The sequence below is a fragment of the Pristiophorus japonicus genome, chromosome 2, assembly GCF_044704955.1.
Source record: "Pristiophorus japonicus isolate sPriJap1 chromosome 2, sPriJap1.hap1, whole genome shotgun sequence".
Classification (NCBI taxonomy): domain Eukaryota; kingdom Metazoa; phylum Chordata; class Chondrichthyes; family Pristiophoridae; genus Pristiophorus; species Pristiophorus japonicus.
In genome coordinates, this window is record NC_091978.1 from 166,947,751 (window position 1) to 166,969,005 (window position 21,255).

Here is a 21,255-nt window from a genome sequence, read left to right on the forward strand (position 1 = left end):
GGCTGGGAACTCAACATTCCTGTATTCAACATTCAGGAAGGATAGACAGAAAGGAAAAGAGGGGTGGGGGGTTAGCATTGCTGGTTAAAGAGGAAATTAACGCAATAGTAAGGAAGGACATTAGCTTGGATGATGTGGAATCTGTATGGGTGCAGATGCGGAACACCAAAGGGCAGAAAATGCTAGTGGGAGTTGTGTACAGACCACCAAACAGTAGTAATGATGTTGCGGACAGCATCAAACAAGAAATTAGGGATGCGTGCAATAAAAGTACAACAGTTATCATGGGCGACTTTAATCTACATATAGATTGGGCTAACCAAACTGGTAGCAATACGGTGGAGGAGAATTTCCTGGAGTGCATTTGGGATGGTTTTCTAGACCAATATGTCGAGGAACCAACCAGGGAGCTGGCCATCCTAGACTGCGTGATGAGTAATGAGAAAGGACTAATTAGCAATCTTGTTGTGCGAGGCTCCTTTGGGAAGAGTGACCATAATATGGTAGAATTCTTTATTAAGATGGAGAGTGACACAGTTAATTCAGAGACAAGGGTCCTGAACTTAAGGAAAGGTAACTTCGATGGTATGAGACGTGAATTGGCTAGAATAGACTAGCGAATGATACTTAAAGGGTTGACGGTGAATGGGCAGTGGCAGACATTTAAAGATCACATGGATGAAATTCAACAATTGTACATCCCTGCCTGGTGTAAAAATAAAACGGGGAAGGTGGCTCAACTGTGGCTAACAAGGCAAATTAGGGATAGGGATAGTTAGTTATATCCAAGGAAGAGGCATATAAATTTGCCAGAAAAAGCAGCAAACCTGAGGACTGGGAGAAATTTAGAATTCAGCAGAGAAGGACAAAGGATTTAATTAGGAGGGGGAAATAGAGTATGAGAGTAAGCTTGCAGGGAACATAAAAACTGACTGTAAAAGCTTCTATAGATATGTGAAGAGAAAAAGATTAGTGAAGACAACATAGGTCCCTTGCAGTCAGACTCAGGTGAATTTATAATGGGGAGCAAAGAAATGGCAGACCAACTGTACAAATACTGTGGTTCTGTCTTCACGAAAGAAGACACAAATAACCTTCCGGAAATACTAGGGGACCGAGGGTCTAGCGAGATGGAGGAACTGAAGGAAATCCTTATTAGTCAGGAAATTGTTTTAGGGAAATTGATTGGATTGAAGGCCGATAAATCCCAGGGCCTAATAGGCTGCATCCCAGAGTACTAAAGGAAGTGGCCCTAGAAATAGTGGTGGTCATTTTCAACAGTCTATCGACTCTGGATCAGTTCTTATGGACTGGAGGGTAGCTAATGTAACACCACTTTTAAAAAAGGAAGGAGAGAGAAAATGGGGAATTATAGATCGGTTAGCCTGACATCGGTAGTGGGGAAAATGTTGGAATCAATTATTAAAGATGAAATAGCAGCGCATTTGGAAAGCAGTGACAGGATCGGTCCAAGTCAGCATTGATTTATGAAAAGGAAATCATGGTTGACGTCTTCTAGAATTTTTTGAGGATGTAACTAGTAGAGTAGACAAGGGAGAACGAGTGGATGTGGTGTATTTGGACTTTCAAAAGGCATTTGACAAGGTCCCATATAAGAGATTGGTGTGCAAAATTGAAGCACATGGTATTGGAGGTAATGTATTGACGTGGATAGAGAACTCGTTGGCAGACAGGAAGCAAAGAGTAGGAATAAACGGGTACTTTTCAGAATGGCAGGCAGTGACTAGTGGGGTGCTGCAGGGCTCAGTACTGGGACCCCACTATTTGCAATATACATCAATGATTTAGATGAAGGAATTGAGTGTAATATCTCCAAGTTTGCAGATGACACTAAACTGGGTGGCGGTGTGATCTGTGAGGAGGACGCTAAAAGGTTGCAGAGTGACTTGGACAGGTTAGGTGAGTGGGCAAATGCATGGCAGATGCAGTATAATGTGGATAAATGTGAGGTTATCCACTTTGGTGGCAAAAACAGAAAGGCAGAATATTATCTGAATGGCGACAGATTCGGAAAAGGGGAGGTGCAGCGAGACTTGGGTGTCATAGTACATCAGTCATTGAAAGTTGGCATGCAGGTACAGCAGTCGGTGAAGAATGCAAATGGCATGTTGGCCTTCACAGCTAGGGGATTTGAGTATTGGAGCAGGGAGGTCTTACTGCAGTTGTACAGGGCCTTGGTGAGGCCTCACCTGGAATATTGTGTACAGTTTTGGTCTCGTAATCTGAGGAAGGATGTTCTTGCTATTGAAGGAGTGTAGCGAAGGTTCACCAGACTGATTCCCATGGATGGCAGGACTGACATATGAGGAGAGACTGGATCGACTGGGCCTGTATTCACTGGAGTTTAGAAGAATGAGAGGGGATCTCATAGAATCATATAAAATTCTGACGGGCCTGGACAGGTTAGATGCGGGAAGAATGTTCCCGATGTTGGGGAAGTCCAGAACCAGGGGTCACAGTCTAAGGATAAGGGGTAAGCCATTTAGGACCGAGATGAGGAGAAACTTCTTCACTCAGAGAATTGTTAACCTGTGAAATTCTCTACTGCAGAGAGTTGTTGATGCCACTTCATTAGATGTATACAAGAGGGAGTTAGATATGGCCCTTACAGCTAAAGGTATCAGGGGGCATGGAGAGAAAGCAGGAAAGGGGTACTGAGGTGAATGATCAGCCATGATCTTATTGAATGGTGGTGCAGGCTCGAAGGGCTGAATGGCCTACTCCTGCACCTATTTTCTATGTTTCTATAACTGCTCACAAGCTGATTTCTGAAGGGATCAATCGAAGAGATGGCAGAGAAATGAGTAGACAGAGACAGAGGAGACATAGGAGGCGAGCGTACAGCCAACGAAGGTGCAAAAAAACGCAATCTTACCTCAACTTATCGAAAACGCGTGACTAAGGAGGCTGCGCTTCTGGAAGGAGGACATCAATGAGATTTGCCAGCTCATCAAGAGGGATCTTCAGCCTTTCAGCACCATCAGAACTGCACTCTCCGTTGAGGTGAAGGTTACCTCAACCCTAGCCTTCTACTTATTGGGATCTTTTCAGGCTTCAGCTGGCGACATCTATCATATCTCACAGCACGCCACACACTGTTGTATTTGGCAGGTGACTGAAGCCCTTAACGCTCACAGGATGGACTTTATAAGCTTCCCTATGACCAGGGAGGCACAGACTAGGAGGGCTTTGGGTTTCTCAAGAATAGCAGACAGCATTGGTCGAAGTCAGCATGGATTTATGAAAGGGAAATCATGCTTGAAAAATCTTCTAGAATTTTTTGAAGATGTAACTAGTTGAGTGGACAATGGGGAGCTAGTGAATGTAGTGTATTTAGACTTTCAAAAGGCTTTTGACAAGGTCCTACACAAGAGATTAGTGTGCAAAATTAAAGCACATGTTATTGGGGGTAATGTAGTGATGTGGATAGAGAACTGGTTGGCAGACAGGAAGCAAAGAGTAGGAATAAATGGGTCCTTTTCAGAATGACTAGTGGGGTATTGCTAGGTTCGGTGCTGGGACCCCAGCTATTTACAATATACATTAATGATTTGGACGAATTAATTGAATGTAATATCTCCAAGTTTGCAGATGACACTAAACGGGGTGGCAGTGTGAGCTGTGAGGAGGAGGCTAAGAGACTGCAGGGTGACTTGGACAGGTTAGGTGAGTGGGCAAATACATGGCAGATGCGGTATAATGTAGATAAATGTGAGGTTATCCACTTCGGTGGTAAAAACAGGAAGGCAGATTATTATTTGATTGGTGACAGATTAGTAAAAGGGGAGATGCAACGAGATCTGGGTGTCATGGTACATCAATCATTGAAAGTTGCCATACAGGTACAGCAGGCGGTGAAGAAGGCAAATGGCATGTTGGCCTTCATAGCGAGAGGATTTGAGTATAGGAGCAGGGAGGTCATACTGCAGTTGTACAGGGCCTTGGAGAGGCCACACCTTGAATATTGTGTTCAGTTTTGGTCTCCTAATCTGAGGAAGGACATTCTTGCTATTGAGGGAGTGCAGCGAAGGTTCACCAGACTGATGCCCGGGATGACAGGACTGACATATGAAGAAAGGCTGGATTGACTAGGCTTATATTCATGGGAATTTAGAAGAATGAGAGGGGATCTCATAGAGCCATATAAAATTCTGATGGGATTGGACAGGTTAGATGCAGAAAGAATGTTCCCAATGTTGGGGAAGTCCAGAACCAGGGGTCACAGTCTAAGGATAAGGGGTAAGCCATTTAGGACCGAGATGAGGAGAAACTTCTTCACTCAGAGACTTTTGAGCATGTCGAATTTTCTACCACAGAAGTTGTTCAAGCCAATTCGTTAGATATTTTAAAAAGGAAGTTAGATGTGGCCCTTATGGCTAAAGCGATCAAGGGGTATGGAGAGAAAGCAGGAAAGGGATACTGAAGCGCATGATCAGCCATGATCATGTTGAATGGTGGTGCAGGCTCGAAGGGCCGAATGGCCTACTCCTGCACCTATTTTCTATGTTTCTATGTTTTCTCAAGGTGCAGGGAGCAATAAGCTGCATGCACATTGCACTGAAAACCTCCAAAGAACGCGAAGGTGTTTCTTAACAGAAAGGGATTCCACTCTCTAAATGTGCAGCTTGTTGTCAACTACAAGCAAATAATCATGTAATTATGACAGTAAAAGGCACATCCATCGTGAGAGCGCTATCCCTGACCTGTTTGTCAATCAGCCAGAAGGTCATGGTTGGATGCTGGGGGATAAGGGATATGGCCTTGCCAGTTGGCTGATGACCCCACTGCGTAATCACGTCACTGAAGCGGAGAAATGTTACAATGAAAGCCACATAGTGACATGCAACATCGTCGAAACGACAATTGGAGTCCTAAAGCAGCACTTCAGATGCCTGGACCATTCTGGTAGCAGCCTACAGTACCACCCTGACCAGGTCACTGAGTTTATTGTGGTGTGTTGCATGCTGCATAACCTAGCTATTAGGAGAGGAGAACTAATGCCAGATGGGGCTGCAGGTCCACCTCCAGAAGGAGGGGAGACGGAACAGCCAGCCGGCGAGGATGAAGAGGAGGAAGAGTCGGAAGAGAAGGCTGGTGAGGACCTAGGGCAGGCCAATCAGCCTGGCGATCTAGCCGTGGCCCCCCCACGCCCCCCCCCTCCCGAAGACCAGTACCCAGTGGCAGTTACACAGCTGCTAAACTATTGCGTCAGCAGCTCATTTATGAACGCTTTTCCTGAACTTACATTGTGGATAGTCACATTTACATTTAGAGTTAAGGTTCACCAAAAGTTGCATTTGCGTTGAGTTACTTTTTAGTCTTGCCTGCACAGGCCTGGCATTTGCATTAATGCTTAACTTAATTAAACTTTTATTATAATAATAGAATGCAAAACAAATGCAGAATAATTGTTAAATGTTATGCTCAACGTAACTATAAGAGAATGCACAACAATTGTTAAACTCAATAAAAAAATGTATTTAACACAACTAATTTTTCTTTCAATGCCCTCTCCCCCCCACCTTCCTGCCCCCTCCCCAAACAACAATTGAACAATTAAAAAATGTAACATTGATATAGAAAACAATTAGACAACAACCCTCCTCCCTACCTGTGGCCACATTTCCCTCCAGGTCCTTTCCCACCCCATGTTTTAACACCTCCCGCCCGTTTTGGTCCCTGCAGACCGAGGCAAAGCTGGCGTGCAGCAGGCAATGACAAGACTTCCTGCCGTGGTGGTGGTGTGGGAGTGGAAGAAGAAGCATGATGATATTTGTCTTCCGAGTCAGGAGGAATTGTATCCTACGTACTCGCTTGTATGCTTGGGGTTGCACTTGGACCCGACACGATACCCTTGGGGTGCAGCACCGTGTCCAGCCAGCAACGCATGTCAAAGGGCATTGGTTGCGGTGTTCTGCACTCTGATCTCCTCCAAGGTCTGTTGTGCTAACTCAGTTTGCGTGACAGACCAGTTGAAGAAGTTCGTGGAGATCTGGTGGAACCCTTGGATTAGCTCGTGACCTATCGCGACCATCTCCCTGCACATGGAAATCATGCACTCCATCTGCCCTTTCCAGGTAGGCAATTGCTCACCTCGCTGACCTGGCCTCCGTGGGGTTGGCATGTACAATATGTTGCGCATTGGCATCGCCAGCTGCACACCGCTTGGTCCCGGTGCCTCATCACTCTCAATTGAGGTGACCGCAGGTTCACCCCCTCCCCCCCTTCCCCTCCCCCCACATCAACAGCTGCCTCTTGCAGGAGTTCCAGCTCCTCCTCATCCTCCTGCTATTCCTCCTCATCCTCTAGATGAGGAAATATTTCCTCCAGCTCCTCAATTTCCTCAGGTTCCTCCTGCTCCACTGATGGAGATGTTGACGGTGCTGGTGCTGGTGCCAACTGCACCTGTACCAGTGTATCAGGTTTAACTAAAAAACAGAAATGATGAAATTTATTAGAACATAACGGTGTATATTACCAAGAGACGTTACAAATCAATACTTTTCACTTTCCCATAAAGTTGTAGCTGCTGCAATTCCTGCTTCATATGCCCTGCTTCTTATGCATGCATGAAATGACATTATATCATTAGTACATCATAAGCACATTACAAGTATATTGCATCTTGCATTACAATTGCAGGATATTAGATCAGTTACATACTTAAGTTTTTAATACTGTTTTTAATATAGTTCGACAAATTACAAATTATTCACAAGACGCATGGCTGGGTTCGGCAAGACCACGGTTGGTGGCTGAACGGCTTTCACAGCCAACCTGCGTGACCATACGCTCCTCAATTGCGGTTAATGGTTGGAGCTGAGCAATGCTGCCCCCTGTCCGGCGTTGCTCTGCAAATGAGAAAAGAGCATGGCATGGCATGGCATAAGCTAATGAACTATGTAGTATCTTGAGGTCACAACGGTTTAAAATGTTTAAAATGTTACATGCTGCTGGTGCACATAACACATTTAAGAATGACAAACTTAAATTCAATGAAGTCGATTCATTGTAATATTAAGAATTTGCATGCATGCAACAGTAACATATTACATATACAATTTGAAATAGAAAATGCAACTTACTGTTAACATGGTTTAACTAATATATTCAAGAATTAGATTCGATGCAGGAGATTCATCGCTGTAATAAAAATTTGCATGCATCAGTAAAATATAAAATATAATCAGTAAAGTAGAAAATATAAAATGCAACTTACTCTTGCTGCAGCCGCTATTCCAGTGTTTCCTGCACTGGTCACCCCCCCTCGCCTCAAAGGATGCAGAAGACACTATGGCTGCAATCTGCATGCAGATTTTACGGTAGACACAGGGTGGCGGTTTGCCATGCACACCCCATGTCAATTCGGCCCACTTTGCCTGCACCTCATTGACCAGGGCCTCGTTTGCCTCGTCACTAAAGGGTTTGGTCCTTTTCCTCTCATTTTCAGTCTCCATACTCATTTTTAATTAGATTTAACTTTATGATTTCAATAAGAATCACTCCAAATTATGTCCACTCAAACCACTCAAACCTTCCAGCTCCTCTCCTCTCTCTTTTTCTCTCTCTAATCCCACCCTGTACCTTCTGAGCACGTGTGATGACCCCTGACCTCCCGAAATGAGGTAAAACCAGGCGGCCAAAAAAAAAATCTCACTCATGCGCACAAGGCCGTTGCTAGGGAAGCTTTTTGACTTCCTCTTTCGGTGGGCGAACGCGACTTCACCGAAAATGAGATCGCCCATTCCACATCGCCGGCCTAAGTCCGAGTGGAAAATCACAAAAAAAAATGGGCCATGTACCAGTGATTAGTAAGGCTGAGATGTCCGACGTTGCTGGAACAAGGCCCATTTTTTGGGGCCTTGGCCACTTAGTGGAAAGTCTAACCCTTTGTGTATATAGATATTGGGAGAGAATTGGATCAACCTCAGCAAAGGTTACCTCAAGATCCACCAGCCAATGGATATTCACAATCCAGGCTCAAGTGTATCTTAACCCGAGTTGGAAATTCTACCTTCCCCAGGCCTCTGTGTGAATTGCAAAGGAGAAGGATTGTGAGCGGAGACCTGGCGTTTAAAAATCCCGTCATAATTCTTACCTCTGTTGAGCCTTCTGTGCTCAACTTGTGCTCCAGGACTGCCATTGGTCTGAGAACTTTTGGCCCCAGGGTGAGCAATGGGGACTTTTTAGGTTAAGGGAAGTGGGTTACATAACCCAGTGTTGTGAGTTATGGCACATGTTATTTATTGAGTTACAACAATTAGTAATAGTGCTTTGATTGGTGGAGTAAGCCAATGTAGTCTTTTCATCACCAAGATATGAGCTCAAAGATATGGGCACAGCGCAACAGTGTCGGAGCAGTGAATGGCAGACCACAACTACAGGATTTGGATGTGCCAAATCTTGAAGTTGTGGTTATTTTCAAAAGCAGAATGATGGTGAGTGGTGAACACTGCCAGTTCGTTAACATCGGGACCACAAATTCGGGGCCATTGTTGCGCTGAGTGGAGAGACCTTTACATGTTTCCTGTTATACTATACCTAACCATGGAGTGCTCATTACTGATACTGGGTACTAAAATTAGAAATATGTTGCATTTTCCAGCACTGACATCCTTTAACATAATGAACTCAAAAATATATTAAAAAATAAATATATTAAAAAATCACTGTGCCACCACTTTTCATGGGACTGATATCACAAACAGGTTCCGATAAACTACACTGTTCACAGACTATAACAGAACAAGCTAACCAATAAAATAACCCCCAGACAGCCAAGAAAGTAAACAAAAAACCACAAGCCTCTTCTTTTTCAGCCTATTTTTACTTGGTCCCAGTGTATGCTTTGCTTTTGCTCTGCGCTCATTTCTTTGAATCTGTTACTTTATTTATTACATTTGCTACATTTCCTCCTCACCAACTTTGCAATTTAGCTTTGTTCTGAGCCATGATTTTTTTAGCTCTGGTTTCTACTCTGGTGTGCTCCAAATGTCTTTCCCTGAACAGCTCTGATGATCATCTTCCTTCCACAAGCCACATCAACTGTATCACTTAACCTCTGTGATCTATTCCTCTGTGGAAGTTATTAGACCTTCCCACAAGATACAAAATAATAGAACTAAACTGTGAAAATGCTACAGTATAAGATTTCTATTCACAGAATATATTTCTTTAAAAATGTTTTTTGTAATAAACACTAAACACAGCATGTCAAATTCTGTCTGCAATCTTGTTTAACAATATAAAAGATGAAAGTGTGTCAGCTAATTCACTGCAATTTTTATAATAAACAAAATTTGAAATGCAATTGACAGCAGGATATTTTTACAATAACTGATGCTGTGCTGACATTATTTCTGCAGTGATATAATTATGGAATGGCAGTCAACTGCCTATCCAAAGTGCTGTGGAGTGGGGAATCTAGATTTCCTCATGTGCACTTAAACACACAGAAAGCCCTTTTTACTGGCTCCCCATTGTGTGTAAGTTCTACTGATTGACAAGAACTTACTGGACATTCAGCTGGTTGAATTGAAAGGCAATCATTTGTATTGCGAGAAGTTTGTTTGAAATCAGGTGCATTATAAGACATAGGCTATGCAGCAGTAGTGGTCTTACGACTGTGGGTGACGAGTAAAAATGAATGAAGGCTACTTCTTGGAGACGATTTTGTTAGATACTAGGCCATGCTGGTGGCCTAATACCATGTTTTGGAATCAGTGCGCCAAAATTCCCAGCGTGATACTGGCATCGAAGGCGCACTATAAAGACAGCTTAGTATTCATAGAAATTTAATCCTACAGTACCACACAGTGCAAGAGAGCCAGCACTTTTCATTTTACAATGATTAGCAACAAATCAAGGCTTAAAGTGAATGTTGTCAGTGATGAGAAATAAAACAAAGATAATCAGCAGACTCAGTTTTCTTTGGAATCTGTCACCTGAACTTATTCAGACCTTCCTACTTCTCACAGCTGTATAACACTGCATTTTTCATTTGGCTGCCCATTTATTCTTTAATTGAGTTTCTTTTCATGAGGCAGACTCTCACCTGGTAATATTTTATCTGAGATTGAAATCACTACTTGCAGTTACCAGGCTAATGGAGTCTTAATTTTGCCTTCTTCAAGCCTTTGCCCAAAGCACTAATGTTCTTGTGGGCAGTTCCAGTCGAATGCATCGAGCAGCTTCTAATTCCAATGTAGAATTTGTCTCCAGAAACCTAATATATGTATAATTGGCAGGACTAGAATATTGTGATCTCCAAAGCATCTTTGTATTTCTGACAATATTTTAAAAAGCACAGAAGCTCACCAGCTTGCAAGGAAACCACTTCATTTGACCTCATTCCTTCATTGTTTCTGTTCGCTTTCTTAGAATCTTCAAATTTTCAGAATAAAACCAGGCTATTTCACCCGATTATGCCTATGCCGGTGTTAACTCTGGACAAGAGCTATGTACCATGTCCCATTTCCCTGCTCTTCCCCCATACTTTTCCTTGTGCTGTCAATTTATTTTTTAAATTCCTTTCTGTATAATATGGTATATTTTTTAAATTAAAAATAAATAAAACAAGGATTACATTATGAGGAGAATTTGTATTAATTAGGCCTGTATTCCTGGGAATATAAAAGGTCAAGCGGAGTTTTGTTTGAGCTTTAGAATTTTGAATTCATTGATAGGATAGCTAGAGAGTATCCTTTTCTGCTGGTGGGGGAAGTCTAGGACAAGGGGACATAATCTTCAAATCAAGCCAGGCCATTCAGGAGATAAGTTAGGAAACACTTCTTCAATCAAAGGGTGATAGAAATGTGGAACTCTCTCCCGCAAAAAGCATCAGATGTTAGCTCAATTAATCATTTCAAATCTGAAATCAATAGGTTTTTGCTAGCCAAGGGTATTATGGGATTTGGAGCCAAGGCACGTGGATGGAGTTAGGATACAGATCAGCCATGATCTCACTGAATGGCGGAACAGGTTCAAGGGGCTGAATGACCTACACCCGTTCCTATGTTTCATTATCTTTAATATCTTTCATCTTCAAGTATTTATTTTTCTATTAAATGTTTTGATTTATTTGGCTTCAGTTCCTTTATTTGTATGCATGCCATATTCTAATAACTCATATAAAAGCAATTCTTCTAGTGTTCGCGTTTATGCATCTAGTACTAATCTTAAATTTATGCCCCTTTATTACCAATTCACTGACACGTAGAAATAATCTTGGAACAATAATGTGACTTGCTGCAGTCTTTCCTTCTCTACAGATAAGTTCTGTGCCTGCTCCAAAGGTACATTACATTTTTTAAGAATGATTTTCTTTCAAATTAAAACAACAGCTTTTAGTGAGTGAACACCTAACTTAGTTGTGTTCAAGTAAGTACTACTCACTAACTGGTAACTACTTTTACCAGTTGAGAGGTCAAAAATGAGGGGCCATAGATACAAGATTAAATGTAAGGGACTTAGAACAGGGGGCAGGAGAAACTTCTGGAAGAGTTTGTAGAGAGTTGTGAGGCTGTGGAATTTACTTCTAGGGTTAGTAGTTGTGGTAAAAACCATGTCAACATTCTAGATCAGATTGTGTAGGTGGATGAAGGCAATGGGGACAACTGCTTGCTTCAGTGGATGGTAAATGCTGACATGGATTAGTTGGGCTGAATGGCCTGTTTTGGTGTTGTAACTTTCATGCATTTCTATGTCTTCCTAGGTATTAAATTGTTCGATTGCTAGAAAGACCTGATCTTACTGACTTTTCAAAAATTGAGAAACTTAGGTGAAGGGCTAAAAGCTATGATATCGTTCATCAACAAGGTTAAAAAAGAGTAGTAGAAAACTGAGGTAAGTTAGGAAGAAATTTTGGGTGACACTCAGCTTAGTTTCTAAAAGCCTATAAATTATAAGAGTATGGGAAGACTGAGGATGCTAAATAGTTCCATTGTTTTGCGATCCTGAGATAGAACAAGTTACGAGTAGGAGAGGAGGAAGATTGTGAAGGATAATATATATGGAGTTTAGGGAGAACAAGAGAGGAAAGCTCAGAAGAGATGTTACAGCTGTAGCTTAATCAAATAAAGCAGCCACTAATCCACTGTGATTGTGGGAGACTGTGGGTAGTTAGGAAAAATTATCATGTGCAAAAAATATTTTTTTAATTATCTATTCTTACAGCTGCTGCTTTACAGTGGAGACCTGATGTTCTTGCAGAGGTGATTCTAATGGTATAGAATAAGAGCATAACAAAATTAATCGGGAGAATGGGCCGTGTGATCCATCAAGCATACCTTTTGTATTGACCGTTTACAACTTGCCCAGTCATAGATACTATCCAACCGATTTCTCCTCTTAAAGAAGACAGAGGGCTAGATTTTCGGCTTTGCTCATTTTGGGGCGGTAATGGTGGTGAGGCGGTAAAGTGTGTGCCGGGGAACAGTTTGCGCCTCAGTCAGCAAAATTCGGCAGCTGGGCCCTGAGTGTGGGGCGGAGCACTAAGGGAGGCATTGCACATCTCTCTTAGAGCGCTAGGCCAGCTGAGCATGCGAAAATCCTGAGCTAAAGAGTCGGCCTCGGAATGCTCTAAGAGAGGCCCGGGGAGAAAAGAAACACCAAAAACATTCCCAATAAATAACTCCCGCCACCACAACATACATCACAAAAAAAAACAATCACACTTACCTGAGGTCGACATTACTGACCTCACTGCAGCCGCAAAGCTCAGACTGCCCGCTTTCACAGGTGGTCCCAGCACGGCGGTCTACGGAGTGCTACAGATCGGGTGGGAGCCAAAAATCGAGCCGGTGTCACAATCAGGGATGTTGCACACAGACTCGCCTCTTCCAGGTGGTAATGCTCCACACCCTGCCGAAACCATCTCTGAGAATCCCGGCGGGGCGCTGGAAGCTGGCCGTCACTGTGAAGAGCTTACCACCACCATTGCTGCCCCTCCAGGGTGAAAAACAGAGGCAGCACCAAGCCGAAATTCCAGGCCAAGAACTATAAAAAGATATTGTTCTGTTAAGCAACTTCCTCACCAAAAGATAGCCTGCAAACTGCTGTCATATTGAAACTAAAACAGGACAGCACTAAACAATAGAAACTGCTCTCTAGGTCCTGGCATACCTGTGAGCAAGGATGCACAGGATCTATTGCTTTGAAGCTCCACAAGTACCAGACTCGCTCAATAGGAGCACAATTCAGAATGATTACCAGGGCTCAGTGGGAATGGGGAGTGCGGAGGGCAGCAGCTGGAGGTCCGGTTACCATGGGAGCGAGTGGCAAGGGCTGCAGCCCGGCCTGCGGCCTGCGGGAACCCAAGCAGCCCAGCACCAATCCTGGAACATCATGATTAAGCACCGCCAAGTTGCCCAAAGGGGTCAGTGATCACAGATGACAGTGAGCTTCACCAATCCAAGCATATCCAAGCTGTTCTGCAGCCTCACATCAATGAGGAAATCGGTGCTATAATCAACAAGTACACCAAGTTTTTCCAGAAGGCTGTATGGAATGTGAAGGAAAATATTGGGGAAGACATGGATCCTGAGCAGCTGGTGCAGGAAACCTGTATAAACTGTTTGGAATAGGCTAAGATGATGTATTCAGATGGAGGGAAGATAATTACCAAATTCATTGAAGAGCTTTCTGTCACAAAGCATTCACGGCAAATGGAGGTCGACCTTAGCCAGAGAAGGAATTCGATCCCAAAGAAGGGGAAAGGATTTAATTTGAAAGGAAAACCCTGAGTGTTGCTGTCTCAAATGTAAATGAAACGGAAAGGACCCAAGTGGGACCCAGCCAGGCTGAATACATCAACCACATTTGTGCTCGGATCATGTGCGAATAAAGCCTTGGGAATGGGTGGTACCCGTGGAAGAATCTACATCAAGCATCCTGAACTATTCAAGTACTTGGCTGTCTTGCAGGGCAAGCACTGGCTCGGGGAAAAGCATCATATGCCAGCCACAGGGGCAAGATGGCTTACCTGCTAATAGAAGATGACATTCGAGAACTGGCAGCCAGTGATGACTACGTGGCTGCCCTGAACTGAGATTGGATGAACTCCAACCCATCATCGTTCCCATCTGGATGTTGGAGAAGATGCAAAAATACATGATGGCTGTATGGACAGAAAAAGGAGCAGGGAGCTGAGCAGAGCTGACCCGGGGAGGGAATGCCAGGAGAGAAGTCTTTATCTCCAGGAGTGACTGAGTATCTGGTGGTGTAATTAGTCCTTTTGAGGGATAATTTCTATCAGTGGTATTCCTGCATCTGTTTTCCTGTAATCTGTAAAGGACATCTGAAATTCCCCGAGTTGTCCTACTGGGCCTTGCAGGAATCTGGTCTGGGAAGGAACTGTCCTCCCCCAATATTTGAGTTACAAGATCTTTGTGAATTTGTGAATTGCAGCTACTGTTCCATACCCTGGGTGTTGGGAGCCCTGTGTGCTGCCTGTACTTCAAAGAATGAGTAATTGAAATGTGACAGTATCCTGGGCTCAAGGGCTTAAGAATGATGTGCATTTAATAAGCAACACAGCCCAAATCAGTAAGGAGAATGAGTGAACCAGACCCTTGACATGTCCAGGGAGAGGCATTGACTTTCACAATCCATTCTGAACCCATTCACATTTGCAGGCTCAGATTGCTGTACATGGCACACAGACTATGACCTCAGCACTGCTCCAGGTGTGTGTGTGTGTGTGTGTGTGTGTGGTGAGTACAGCAAAGACAACCTTTGGCAAACATTATTGAGACTTCGCCCCGATCTTGTGTAGAGTGCTAGGTGAACAGACTTCTTTTCAACGTTCAGTGTGTTAATATCATTGATGAGCTCCTGTCCTGGGGGTGAGGGGAGATTTGCATATAGCAGATATAGAGATAGTGGATGCATTGGTTGTAATCTACCACAATTCCCTAATGCAGTCAGCAGAGTCAGCATGGTTTTATGAAAGGGAAATCATGTTTGACAAATTTGCTGGAGTTCTTTGAGGCTGTAACAAGAGGGTGAATAAAGGGGAACCAGCAGATGTCATGTATTTGGATTTTCAGGAGGCATTCGATAAGGTGCCACATAAAAGGTTACTGCACAAGATAATAGCTCACAGGGTTTGGGTAATATATTAGCATGGATAGAGGATTTGCTAACTAACAGAAAACAGAGAGTCGGGATAAATGGGTCATTTTCAGGTTGGCAAACTGTAACTACTGGGGTGCCACAGGGATCAGTGCTGAGGCCTCAACTATTTACAATCTATATTAATGACTTGGATGAAGGGACTGAGTGTAACGTAGCCAAATTTGGTGATGATACAAAGATAGGTGGGTAAGCAAGGTGTGAGGAGGATGCAAAGAATCTGCAAATGGATATAGACAGGCTAAGTGAGTGGGCAAAGATTTGGCAGGTGGAGTATAATGTGGGAAAATGTGAGGTTATTCACTTTGGTAGGAAAAATAAAAAAACAAATTATTATTTAAATAGGAAGAGATTACAAAATGCTGCGGTACAGAGTGACCTGGGGGTCTTTGTGCATGAAACTCAAAATGTTAACACGCAGGTACAGCAAGTAATTAGGAAAGCAAATGGAATGTTGGCCTTTATTGCAAAGGGAATGGAGTATGAAAGTAAGGAAGTCCTGCTACAATTGTACAGGACGTTGGTGAGACCACACCTGGATTGCTGCATACAGTTTTGGTCTCCTTATTTAAGGAGGAATATACTTGCATTGGAGGCAGTTCAGAGAAGGTTCACATGGTTGATTCCTGAGGTGAAGGGGTTGTCATATGAAGAAATGTTGAGCAGGCTGGCCCTTTACTCATTAGAGTTTAGAACACAGATAGATGATCTAATTGAAATGTATAAGATTCTGAGGGGTTTGACAGGGTGGATGCAGAGAGGATGTTTCCTCTCGTGGGGGAATCTAGAACTAGGTGGAATAGTCTCAGAACAAGGTGTTGCCCATTTAAAATGGAAAAGTGGAAGAATTTCTTCTGTCAGAGGGTTGTGAATCTTTGGAATTCTCTGCCCCAGGGAGCTGTGGAGTGAAGGGTTATGGGGAGAGGGCAGGGAAGTGGAGTTGAGGCCAAGATCAGATCAGCCATGATCTTATTGAATGGCAGAGCAGGCTAGAGGTGCCAGATTGCTTACTCCTGTTTCTATTTCTTAAGTTCTTGCTGAATTAATTATTTGTAGCAAAAGGCTGAACATTTGTTACAACATGTTTACAATTTTGCTGCAAATAGGATGGGTCCCCTTTCTCCCCCCTCTCTTCCCTCTCTCCACCTTCTTCCTCTCTCCCCCCTCTCACCCTTCTCTTCCCTCTCTCCCCTTCCTCTCTCCCCCTTTCTTCCCCCTCTTCCTCTCTCCCCCACTCCCTTCCCTTTCCTCCCCCCTTCCCTCCCCTCTCTCCTTCTCTCCTTCCCCTCTCTCCTCCTCTCCTTCCTCCCCTCTCTCCCCCTTCCCCCTCTCTTTAATGAGATGTTAAACTGAGGCCCCATCTGCTCTCAAGTGGACGTAAAAGATCCCATGGCACTATTTCGAAGAAGGGCAGGGAAGTTATGCCCGGTGTTCTGTCTAATATTTATCCCTCAATCATCATAACAAAAACAGTTAATCTGGTCAGTGCTGTTTGTGGGAGCTTGCTGTGCGCAAATCGTCTGTCGCATTTCCCACATTACAACAGTGACTACACCCCAAAAAGTACTTCATTGGCTGTAAAGCACTTTGAGATGTCCGGTGGTCGTGAAAGGCGCTATATAAATGCAAGTCCTTCTTTTTTTTTCTGAGAGAATTATATTATGAGAACAGCTTGCATAAACTTGGCTTCGGTACTCATCAAAGTCACAAATGACATCCTTTGTGACTGTGACAAAGGCAAACTAGCCCTCCTCGTCCTTCTTGACTTGTCTGCAACCTTTGACATGGTTGACCACTCTCTTCATCGTTATCCATTTGGTTGGGATTGCACTCGCCTGGTTCCATTCTTATCTATCTAATCGTAACCAGAGAATCACCTGCAACGGCTTCTCTTCCTGCCCTGCATCGTTACCTCTGGTGTCTCCCAATGATCTATCCTTGGCTGCCTCCTATTTCTCATCTACATGTTGCTCCAAAAACACAGCATCAGTTTCCACATGTACGCTGATGACACCCAGCTCTACCTCACTACCACTTCTCCGACCCCTCCTCAGTCTCTAAATTATCAGACCATTTGTCTGACATCCAGTTCTGGATAAACAGGAATATTCTCCAATTGAATATTGGGAAGGCCGAAGCTATTGTTTTCAGTCCCCGCCACAAACTCCATTCCCTCACCACTGACTCCATCCCTCTCACCAACTTCTGTTTGAGGCTTAACCTGACTGTTCGGTGTCATATTTGACCCAGAAATGAGCTTCCGATCACATATCTGCAGCATAACTGACTGCTTATTTCCACCTCCGCAACATCGCCCGTCTCCGTCCTTGCCTCAGCTCATCTGCTGCTGAAGCCCTCATCCATGCCTTTGTTACCTCTAGACACAACAATCTACAAAGGACATTCACAAGGTACAGCAGAACAACTATTGTATTTCATAGAGTGCTTGATCATCCCTGACGATATTTATCTTTTTCAGTAGTGACCATTTTCCATCAAAGTTTAGCTTGCTGTGCAGCATCAGTGCTAATTGGTTCAGAAAGGTTTTGTATGCTTTAGTAGGGGGTGTAGTGCCTATTAGTTTAAGGAGCTAGTTCATCTGGGCCTCTCAAATGTATTTGCTGGTTGTTTATGATGATGATGATGATGAGTGGTGTTTGCCTCTGGAGAAAGCTGGTCGAGAGGTGAGTGTGTGTCCATGTTTTCTAGAGGAGAGGAATGGTTGTGTTGCCAGTATGATCGTGTTGACCTGCAGCAATTGAGGAACAAATGATCATTGGTACAGGGTCCAGATTGCGCCAGTTAGAAAACCAATGCATTTTCTTAGAATGGAATAAAACTGTACAGGTAATACACATCTGAATGTACCTTACCAGGTTTTCATCTAGTTTTTCTATTAGATAATGAGAGGGCACTGCTTTAAGGTGATTGGCTAAAGAACCAGAGGTGACCTGAGTAAAAACTTTTTTACACAACAAATAGTTGGGATTTGGAATGCACTGCCTTATAGGGTGGTGCACACATTCAACAGTAGTCTTGGAAATACTTGAAAGAGAAAAAGATTGCAGGGATATGGGGTTCAAGTGGGGGAGTGGGACTAACTGGATTGCACTTCGAAGGATCCGTGCAGACTCGATGGGCTGAATGGCCTCCTTCTGTAATATTCAATGATTCTATATAAATTGTGAGAATAACTGTTGTTTTGTTTTCTAATTTAACCTACTATCGCCACACAACTATTTTTTCTTTGTGTTTTTGACTGTATTGGCTTTGAACCAATTCATTAGAAACAACCAACATATTGATCATTGCGGTCGGTGTGACTTTAAACCAGAAGTAGCCAAGTTTGCTGACGATACAAAGATGGGAGGAAAAGCAATGTGTGAGGAGGACACACAAAATCTGCAAAAGGACATAGACAGGCTAAGTGAGTGGGCAAAAATTTGGCAGATGTAGTATAATGTTGGAAAATGTGAGGTCATGCACGTTGGCAGAAAAAAAATTGAAGAGCAAGTTATTATTTAAATGGAGAAAGATTGTGAAGTGCTGCAGTACAGCGGGACCTGGGGGTAATTGTGCATGAAACATAAAAGGATAGTCTGAAGGTACAGCAAGTGATCAGGAAGGCTAATGGTATCTTGGCCTTTATTGCAAGGGGATGGAGTATAAAATCAGGGAAGTCTTGCTACAACAACATAAGGTATTGGCGAGGCCACACCTGGAATACTGCGTGCAGTTTTGATTTCCATATTTATGAAATACTTGCTTTGAAGGCAGTTCAGAGAAGGTTCATTAGGTTGATTCCGGGGATGAGGGGGTTGACTTATGAGGAAAGATTGAGTAGGCTGGGCCTCTACGCATTGGATTTCAGAAGAATGAGAGGTGATATTTTCGAAACGTACAAGATTATGAGGAAGCTTAGCAAGGTGGATGCAGAGAGTGTCATGTATTCAACTGTCATTGTAACCCATGTATAAACTGACCTGAGTTGTACACCGTGAGAACACTGACCACTAGGTGGTGAACGTGTGGGAGACACTCCTAACGTGGATTTTCAGGTATAAAAGGGGAAGCTCCACCCACCTTCGGCATTTCAGTGCTGGCTAATAAAGGTTACTGGTCACAGAGTGACCTTCTCTCAAGTATGAGCCTCGTGTGCATTTGTATAGTAAGGACATATTATTGGCGACGAGAAACTGGGATTTAAACCATGTAAGCATGGCCAATAGCAGCACAGATGAGAGGTACTGTGTTGGTGATGATTAGGACGATTTTATTGAGAGACTACAGCGAAGTTTCGTCACTAAGGAATGGTTGGAACAGGATTCGGCCGACAAACGCAGGGCTCATCTCCTGACGGTTTGTGGATCCAGGACGTACTCCCTGATGAAGGACCTTCTAGTGCCAGAAAAGACGGCAGACAAGACTTTTGAAGAGCTCAGTAAGTTGATCAGGGAACACTTTAAACCGATGAGCAGCATGCACATGGCGAGACACCGATTTTACACGCACCGGCGACGAGAAGGGCAAAACATTGCAGACTTCGTGGCAGACCTCCGGCGACTGGTGAGCCTATGTAAGTTCCCAGATGCATGCAGAGCGGAGATGCTGAGAGACTTTTTTATTGATGGCATTGGGCACGCTAGGGTTTTCAGGAAACTGATTGAGACCAAAGACTTGACCCTGGAAACGGCGGCTTTGATGGCCCAGACATTTATCTCAGGGGAGGAAGAGACCAGAATGATGTTTGACAAAAATCTTGGTTTAAATGCAGCAAATGGACAGGGGGTCAACATTGTTAATGCGGTACACAGTTCTCCAGGCAGACAGGGGCAATCGGACATGCCCGAGCATGTAGTCGAACCCAAAGGGGGAATTCAACAGAGACAATGGCTAGCTGAATGGCGATTCATGCCATTGCAAGAGACAATGCGGCCAGTAATGGGGCCATCAACACCTGTCAATGGTGCGCTTAAGGACAGTTACAGAGACCGTCAGAGACGATCGACTGGTAATGGACCTTTTGTTTCCAACTATAGAATTGAAATGAAACTATAGAATCAAATCTTTTATCAAACATTTTCCCACTTAGCAACAGTCCTTGTTGGAGGTGTGGAGGTAAACACACAGCCTGAGCTTGCAGATATCAGCAATATACCTGCAGAAACTGCAACGTCAGCGGTCACTTGGCACATATGTGCAGGAAGCCTATAGCCAGGTTGATGTACAAGGAGGACACGCCCGATGTAAGCCCGACGAGGCCAAATGGACACTGGGGGAAATCGCTGGAAGCTGATGTTCAGCGAGTTCATGTGGAGCACATATACAGTTCATACACCATGACGCCACCAATAATGATGAAAGTGCTCCTCAATGGCATCCCAGTATCAATGGAGCTAGACATGGGGGCCAGCCAGTCCCTGATGAGTATCAAACAGTTCGACAAGTTGTGGGCGTCCAAGGCCAGGAGGCCAAAATTATTGCCGATTGACGCACAGCTACGGACATATACAAAGGAGATCATTCCGGTGCTAGGCAGCGCCACGGTAGTCGTGACCCACAAAGATTCGGAGAACAGGTTGCCACTCTGGATTGTCCCAGGGGACGGTCCCGCACTACAGGGAATGAGTTGGCTTGCTGTCATGAACTGGAAATGGGGCGATGTCAATGCAATTTATTCTGTGAAGCGAATATCATGCTCACAGGTTCTAGACAAATTTGACTCACTATTTCAACCCGGCATTGGCACTTTCATGGGGACCAAGGTAGTGATTCATATAAACCCGGACCCCAGGCCAGTACACCACAAGGCCAGAGCGGTGCCGTACGTGATGCGGGAAAAGATAGAAGGCAAATTGGACCGCCTGCTGAGGGAAGGCATCATCTCGCCAGTCGAATTCAGTGACTGGGCAAGCCCGATTGTGCCGGTGCTCAAGGCAGATGATTCGGTCAGGATATGTGGCGATTACAAGGCCATCATCAATCGGGTGTCACTCCAAGACCAGTACCCGCTACCGAGAGTGGCGGACCTCTTTGCGACGCTATCCGGTGGCAAACTTTTTTCAAAATTGGACCTGACCTCAGTTTACATGACCCAGGAGC

The 21,255-nt window shown here is 44.0% G+C and overlaps 1 protein-coding gene and 1 pseudogene across 3 annotated transcripts in view; both read left to right on the forward strand.

The window, feature by feature from the left end:
* Positions 1 to 21,255, forward strand: part of LOC139242055 (BTB/POZ domain-containing protein KCTD8-like) — a 445,346-nt gene that overhangs the window by 60,608 nt on the left and 363,483 nt on the right. The window lies entirely within an intron of this gene.
* Positions 13,286 to 14,169, forward strand: LOC139228171 (deoxynucleotidyltransferase terminal-interacting protein 1 pseudogene; annotated as a pseudogene).